The sequence below is a fragment of the Dromiciops gliroides genome, chromosome 4 (assembly GCF_019393635.1).
Source record: "Dromiciops gliroides isolate mDroGli1 chromosome 4, mDroGli1.pri, whole genome shotgun sequence".
In the NCBI taxonomy this organism is placed as follows: Eukaryota; Metazoa; Chordata; class Mammalia; order Microbiotheria; family Microbiotheriidae; genus Dromiciops; species Dromiciops gliroides.
In genome coordinates, this window is record NC_057864.1 from 96,688,152 (window position 1) to 96,695,650 (window position 7,499).

Here is a 7,499-nt window from a genome sequence, read left to right on the forward strand (position 1 = left end):
TTTGTATAGTCATTCTTATTGAGCCAATCCTGCATCTCTAGTATAATCTTAAAGTAGTTAGAATAAATATTTTAATATGTTTTTGTAGCCTACTTGATAATGGTTGTTTTGGGTTTTTTGTTTTTGTTTTTTTGGTGAGGGAATTGGGGTTAAATGACTTGCCCAGAGTCACACAGCCAATTAAGTGTCAAGGGTCTGAGATCAGATTTGAATTCAGGTCTACCCGACTCCAGGGCTGGTGCTCTATCCACTGCACCACTTAGCTGCCCCATAATGCTTTGTTTAAATGTTATATTAATGTCAGCTATGGGTATTAGTCTATAATTTTTTCCCCCTCTGCTTTGTTTCTACTGGTTTAAGTATCAAGACCATATTTATATCATAGAGATTAGAAAGATACCTTATCTTATCATTGCGAATAGTTTATGTAGTACTAGAATTAATATTATATATTTGATATAATTCACTTCTAAATCCATTTGGTCTGGATTGAGTTGTTTCTTTTATCCTTTGGGAAATCATTTTCTCCTTGTTCAATTTTTTTTCCTTCTTTACATTTGGCTAGTTTAATAGAATATTTCTAGTTTTGTTCATCTGAGTATTTGATAATTTTATGTGTTAATTATCTACTCTAACTCATAAGTTTTATTAGTATATAATTAGGCAAAATAGTTTCTGATCATTTATTTCCTCTTCAATTTTTCTTTATCCTTTTTCATGTTTGTTTTGGACACTTTTGTGTTTCTTCCCTTTGAAATTAGATTACCCAACTATTTATCCATTTTATTAGATTTTAAAGTTCCTAGTTTTATTTAACAACTTAATGTTATTTCTACTTTAAATTTTTATCGTCCTTAAGTTTTAGCATTTTTTACTTTTTTAATTAGTTTTTATTATTGTTATTATTAACTAAATGGCCAATTTTTATTCTTTGATTTATTCTTTCATTTGTTGATGAGTGTTCAGGAACATCACTTTTCATTCCAGAATGGCTTTACTATATCCCATGAGTTTAAGCATTTTGCCACCTTTTTAATTTTCTTTGATGAAATTTTCTATCCTTTTTATAATTTGATTTTAATATACTATTTTAGAATTATATTATTTAGCATTTTATAACTTTAATTTTGTATTTAAGGGATGCTTGTTGAATATATTATTATTATATTGTGATAGTTTATTGATGCATTTAGAATTTCTTCTTTTATATATCATGCTGATGTTTTTATGCCCCAGTATGTAGTCAGTTTTTGTAAAAGTTCCATGTACCACTGAGAAATATATAAATTCCTTTCCTTTCCTATCCATGCATTACCAACAATGTATTATGTCTAAAGTTTCTACAATTTCATTCAGGTTTTTTACTTTTGTTTAGAATTATTTAAGGCTAAGGTACTACAGATAATGAAGTAATATCAATATTAAATATGTATGCGCCAAGTGGTATAGCATCCAAATTCTTAGAGGAGAAGTTAAATGAGTTACAAGAGGAATTAGACAGTAATACTATACTAGTGGGGGATCTGAATCTCCCCCTCTCAGAATTAGATAAATCTAGCTGAAAAATAAATAAGAAAGAAGTGAAAGAGGTGAATATATTACTAGAAAAGTTAGACATGATAGATGTCTGGAGAAAATTGAATGGGGATAGAAAGGAATATACCTTTTTCTAAGTAGTACATGGCACATTTTCAAAAATTGACCATGTATTAGGGCACAAAAACATCATAGTGAAATGTAGAAAGGCAGAAATAGTAAATGCATCCTTCTCAGATCATGATGCAATAAAAATTACATGTAAGAAAGAGCCAGGGAAAAGTAGAATGAAAATCAATTGGCAACTAAATGATTTCATTCTAAAGAATGAATGGGCCAACCAACAAATCATAGAAACAATCAATATATCCAAGAAAATGACAATAATGAGACAACATACCAAAATCTATGGGATGCAGCCAAAGCCATACTTAGCTCTAAATGCTTACATGAATAAAAAAGAGAAAGAGGAGATTAATGAATTGGGCATACAACTTAAAAAGCTAGAAAAAGAACAAATTAGAAATCCCCAATTAGATACTAAACTAGAGATCCTGAAAATTAAAGGAGAAATTAAGAAGATTGAAAGCAAAAAAACTATAGAATTAGTCAACAAAATTAAGAGCTGTTTTTATGAAAAAAAAAACCAATAAAATAGATAAAATATTGCTTAATTTGATTAAAAAAAAGAAAGAAGAAAACCAAATTACCAGTATCAAAAATGAAAAGGGTGATATTACCACCAATGAAGTGGAAATTAAATCAATAATTAGGAATTATTTTGCCCAACTGTATGCCAATAAATTTGGCAATCTAAATGAAATGGATGAATATTTACAAAAATACAAACTGCCCAGGTTAACTGAAAAGGAAATAAAATCCTTAAATAAGCCCATATTAGAAAAAGAAATTGAACAAGCCATTAATGAACTCCTAAGAAAAATCCCCAGGACCAGATGGGTTCACAGGTGAATTTTACCAAACATTTAAAGAACAATGAATTCCAATATTATACAAATTATTTGGAAAAATAGGTGAAGAAGGAGTTCTACCAAATTTGTTTTATGACACAAATATGGTGGTGATACCAAAACGAGGCAAAGCAAAAACAGAGAAGAAAAATTATAGACCAATTTCCCTAATGAATATTGATGCTAAAATCCTAAATAAGATATTAGCAAGGATATTATAGCAAGTGATCACCAGGATAATATACTATGACCAGGTGGGATTTATACCAGGAATGCAGGGCTGGTTCAACATTAGGAAAACTATTAACATAATTAACCACATCAATAAGAAAACCAACCAAAATCATATGATTATCTCAATAGATGCAGAGAAAGCTTTTGACAAAATACATCACCCATTCCTAATAAAAACACTAGAGAGCTTAGGAATAGGTGGAGCTTTCCTTAAAATAATAAACAGTATCTACCTAAAACCATCAGCAAGGATTATATGCAATGGAGATAAATTAGAGGCCTTTCCAATAAGATCAGGGGTGAAACAGGGATGTCCATTATCACCCCTATAATTTAATATTGTCCTAGAAATGTTAGCTTTAGCAATCAGAGAAGAGAAAGGAATTAAAGGAAATAGAATAGGCAAGGAGGAAACAAAACTATCACTCTTTGCAGATGATATGATGGTATACTTAAAGAATCCTAGAAAATTAACTCAAAAATTACTTGAAACAATTAACAACTTTAGCAGAGTAGCAGGATATAAAATAAATCCACATAAATCATCAGCATGACCAACAAAGTCCAGCAGCAAGAGATAGAAAGAAATTCCATTTAAAGTAATGGTAGATAATATAAAATACTTGGGAGTCTACTTGCCAAGACAAACCCAGGAACTCTATGAACACAACTACCAAACACTCTTCACACAAATCAAATCAGATCTAAATAATTGGAAAGATATCAATTGCTCATGGATAGGCAGAGCTAATATAGTAAAAATGACAATACTGCCTAAATTAATCAGTGCCATACCAATCAGACTACCTAAACATTATTTTATAGAGCTAGAAAAAATAATAACAAAGTTCATCTGGAAAAACAAAAAATCAAGAATATCCAGGGAAATAATGAAAAAAATTCACAAGAAGGTGGGTTAGCAGTACCAAACCTGGAGCTTTACTATAAAGCGGCAGTCCTCAAAACTATCTGGTACTGGCTAAAAAATAGAGTGGTAGATCAATGGAATAGGCTAGGCTCAGGAAATGCAGTAGTAAATGACACTAGTAATGTAGTGTTTGATAAACCCAAAGACTCCAGCTTCTGGGATAGGAACTCAGTATTTGGCAAAAACTGCTGGGAAAACTGGAAGATAGTATGGCAGAAATTAGGCATAGACCAACATCTGACACCTTATACTAAAATAAGGTCAAAATGGATACACGATTTAGACATAAGAGGTGATACCATAGGCAAATTAGGAGAGAAAGGAATAGTCTACCTATCAGATCTTTGGAAAGGAAAACAGTTTATGACCAAACAAGTGATAGAGTATATTATAAAATGAAAAATGGATGATTTTGATTATATTAAATTAAAAAATTTTTTGTACAAACAGAAGCAATGCATCCAAAATTAGAAGGGAGGCAGAAAGCTGGGAAACAATTTTTGAGGCCAGTACTTCTGATAAAGGCCTCATCTCTAAAATATGTAGGGAACTAAATCAAATTTATAAGAATCCAAGTCATTCCCCAATTGAGAAATGGTCAAAAGATATGAACAGGCAGTTTTCTGATGAAGAAATCAAAGCTATCTATTCCCATATGAAAAAATGCTCTAAATTAAATGCAAATTAAAACAACTCTAAGGTACCACATGACACCTATCAGATTGGCTAAAATGACAAAAAAGGAAAATAATAAATGTTGTAGAAACTGTGGGAAAATTGGAACACTAATGCATTGTTCGTGGAGCTGTGAACTGATCCAACCATTCTGCAGAGCAATTTGGAATTATGCCCAAAGGGCGATAAAGCTGTGCATACCCTTTGACCCAGAAATACCACTTTTGGGTCTTTTTCCCAAAGAGATCATGGAAAGGGGAAAGGGACCCACATGTACAAAAATATTTATAGCTTCTCTTTACGTGGTGGCAAGGAATTGGAAGTTATGGGGATGCCCATCAATTGGGGAATGGCTGGACAAGTTGTGGTATATGAATACAATGGAATACTATTGTGCTGTAAGAAATGATGAGCAGGAAGAGTTCAGAGAAACCTGGAGGGTCTTGCATGGGCTGATGATGAGTGAGATGAGCAGAACCAGAAGAACACTGTACACAGTATCATCAACATTGAGTGTTAATCTACTGTGATGGACTATATTCTTCTCACCAATGCAATGGTACAGAAGAGTTCCAGGGAACTCATGATAGAAGAGGATCTCCAAATCCAAGAAAAAAAAAAAGAACTGTGGCATATAGATACTGAATGAACCATACTATTTCTTTTGTTTTTGGTCCTGTTGTTTCTTCTATTTTGAGGTTTTTCTTCATTGCTCTGATTTTTCTCTTATAACATGACTAATGCAGAAATAGGATTAATGTTATTATGTATATATATATATATATAACATATCAGAATACCTGCTGTCTAGGGGAAGGGGGAGGGAGGGGAGGGAGGGAGAAAAATCTGAAATTGTAAAGCTTGTATAAACAAAAGTTGAGAACTATCTTTACATGTAATGGGAAAAAAAATAAAATACTTTATTAATTAAAAAAAGAATTATTTAATGCTATAAGTGGTACATTAAGATTTCCTATAATATAGTTTTGCTATCTATTTCTTTCTCCAATTTTATTATTTCCTTTAAACTATTGGTTTTATATATCTGTATTTATTTAGTAATAGGTATATATTGTTACTGATTCATTATCCATGATGTTTTTAAGCACAATTCCCCTTCTTATTACTTTTTATTATCTATATATTTACTATAGCTTTATCAAGATTACTATCCTTGATCTTTTGAGTTCCACTAAAGCATAATAGATTTAGCTCCAGCCACTCATTTAACTTTATGTCAATATCTGAGGCAAGTAGATAGTGAAGTGGATAGAGCCCAGACGGGTCAGTAGTCAGGAAATCCTGCATTCAAGTACAATCTCAAATACTTATTAGATATAACCATGAGCAAGTCACTTTAACCGGTCTGCCTTAGTTTCCTCATCTGCAAAATATAGTTAATAATAACATCTTCCTCCTGGGATTGTTGTGAAGGTTAAATGAAACGATAATTATAAAATGATTAGTACAGTGTCTGGCACAGAGTAGGTGCCATAGAAATATTAAATATTTATTGTTATTGATTTTTACCTCTCTCCTCACCAACTTCTTATGAACTTTAATATACATTTTACATTTTAGATACTTAATTTTTCATATTATAGTCATGAATTTCTTATTAACAACATATTGTCAAATTTTACTTTCTAATCTGCTGTGTTACCATCTTTAATTTTATGGGTTATTTCATACCATTCACAGTTATAACTGTTAGTTGTATTTCTCTTTGATTTCTTGTACTTGTTCCTCTGTATGTCCTTTACAAATAAGAATAAAAGTGTTAGAAAAGATGAAGTTTTCTTGTGATTTTATAAACAAAAGATCTTCTATTGCAACTCTCTTCTTCCCTTTTTCTTATCCCTGATATTTTCTATTTCATTTTTCTTCTTAATCCTCTTTACATGTTTTTTTTTTTTCCTGTGACTATCCTCTTTCCTATCTGCTTTCCCTTTTAAAATCTCATCTTCATCTCCCTTGTTCCTCCCCAGCTTATTTTACTTTTGGGTCTAATTTATTTCTATATCTAAATGTGTGTGAGAGACACAGAGAAAGAGACAGAGATAGAGTTAAAAAGAAAGACATAAAAAAGAATTATAAAAAGACAGTTTAATTTTTCTCAAGTTTCCTTTATTTGGTTCAGACAAAAGTGAGACTCATTTTCACTATTCTCCTTTCCATGACTACCTTTCATCTTATGGACTTATATGTACAAGTTATTTCCGTCCACTTCTTTCTCTTTTTCTCCCCAATTCAATCCTCTGTCCATCCCATTTTCTTTCTTTTTTCTTTTTCTTTTCTTTTCAGAAGTCAAAGAGCTTTATTCCAATGCAGCAAACTGGGGAGCAGAGGTGGGGAGCTGGCATTTAATCTTCCTCCTCAGCATCGCCAGTGCCGGCTCCTCCCTGACCCTTCCTGGCATTCTTCCTCTTGACCCTGCCTGTGGGCGCAGGGAGAAGTCAATGTGCTTCTGGGAGTCCGGTGTCACTATGCAGGAGGGGATGTTCACCACCTGCTTTCGGACCCTGATGTGCTTCTGGCGGATCAACACCAGCGCGATGTGGATGGAGTATCCAGGCCCAGCTTGAAGACCTGCGTCTGCAGGCGCCGCTCCAGGAAGACCTTGATCTTCCGGCCCAGGATGTAATCCAGCTTCATCTTGCCTTCGTCCAAGATGCCCAGTCGCACCAGCCTCCGATGCAGGGCATTGCCTTCTAACAGGCGCCACGGGTCCTTCTCATCCAGCACCCCCAGCTCCCGCGTGGCCTTGCAGGTCTTGGCCAGCGTGAACTTGACCCGCCATACCTCGCGCTTGTTGCAGAGCCTGTACTCGCTGATCAGCTTCAGCTCCTGCTATAACCGCGACTTCTCAAAGGGCCTTGCAGCATCACGTGTCTTGTGACACACCCAGCTCCTGGCGACAGGCATCTTGCCCTAGCGGGGCGGTCAGGCTCCCAGGATTCAGAACCAACTGAAAAAAAAAAAAAGCTGTCCATCCCGTTTTCAAATTCTTCTAAAACCATTAAATTAGATCAAAACCACCCTCAGACTCAAAATCATTTTAACCTTACTCTATAACCCTTGAAGTTATTAGAGTTCTGATAAGACACTTGTTTCTTAACTTCCATGTAAAGACTTCATCCCCTCATATTCCCTTT

The 7,499-nt window shown here is 33.7% G+C and overlaps 1 pseudogene; it reads right to left on the reverse strand.

Annotated features, from left to right (window-relative positions):
• Positions 1-6,707: 6,707 nt before the first annotated feature.
• Positions 6,708-7,269, reverse strand: LOC122725925 (annotated as a pseudogene).
• Positions 7,270-7,499: the final 230 nt, after the last annotated feature.